Below are 1,174 nucleotides of genomic sequence, written 5' to 3'. Positions count from 1 at the left end.
GAGGCGCCTTCGCGCCGTGCGCCGCGACGTGGAGCGGCACGGCCTGACCGCCTTACACAGGCTGCCCCGTTACACAGCATCACACACACACAGCTACCTGCTACTACAGATAGAAATCATTTGCCACCAACAACCAGAAGAAAAAAATAGCACAAAATAAACTTTCCCATCCCAGGCTACCTGCCGCTGCCCTCAGAAATGACCTGTCTGCCCATTAGCCTGAACTCGAGGGATCGCAGAGGTCCCCAGCCCCTCGCTCTTCCCACAGAGGGGGGCACAGCCGAGCACAGCTGCTCTCTGCTGCACACCCACAGGCTCCGGTGAGCGCTCTTCCTGCCGGGAAGTGCTTAAGCTGATGGGAAGCACCTGTGGTGAGCAGCCCCACAGCAGCCCTCAGCCCAATGTTGAGCAAGGGGGGAGCAACAAGCCTTGCTTGTTTCCATAGGAAGCCCTTTTGCTCCTGGAATAGCTTGGTCCCACACCGGCCTTGGACCTCCCTGGACCGGCAGAGTGGGGCCAGCTGGGCTGGCTACACCCCCCCACCCGGCTACAAATTGAGGAGAAACGGGGACCTGCCCTCTGCAGCAATGTCTGTGGAAGCAGGGGCTGCTGCTTCCAGAGGCTCCAGCTTTGCTGAGGTAAAGGTTGAGGCTAGCAGGGTCATATTAAAGTGCTTCTCACAGGCAATGTCGGGAGGTTGGAAGTTGGATATTTGCCTGGTTTCTATTCTGGCGTTGGCTGCGTGCCTGCCAGCAGGCAGCTGCTGTGGCCCTGGCAGATGCCCCTCGGTGCAAGGAGCCCAGGGCTCCAGCCTCTTGGTGTCGGTGCGGCTGTGGTGACACCGCTGGGGTAGGGGGCCCTGCGGGGGCCTGGTCTCTGGCTGGTGGGGCCTTGCTGTGTGGCGCTGCCTCCCGTGCTCTGCTGCGGAGCGGCCTTCAGGCAGGGGCTGTGCCCGTGCTCAGGGGCGCTTGTGCTGAGCTCCTAGCGCAGCTCTGTGAGCGGCAGCTACCTCCGAGTGCTGCCCTTGGCCGTTGGGAACGGCCGGCGTGGGGCTTCGGGCCGCTTCGGGCAGCGCCCCGGCGGTGGGAGCACCAGGACGGGCCGGCCCGCTGGAGGTCGCGCGCGGAGCGCGGTGAGGGCGCGGGGCGCCGGGCAGCTGCCGCGGGCCCGGGCG

Source organism: Nothoprocta perdicaria, unplaced genomic scaffold (assembly GCF_003342845.1).
Source record: "Nothoprocta perdicaria isolate Ctin4 unplaced genomic scaffold, notPer1 scaffold_20, whole genome shotgun sequence".
NCBI lineage: Eukaryota > Metazoa > Chordata > Aves > Tinamiformes > Tinamidae > Nothoprocta > Nothoprocta perdicaria.
Note: the sequence above shows the minus strand (reverse complement) of the source record.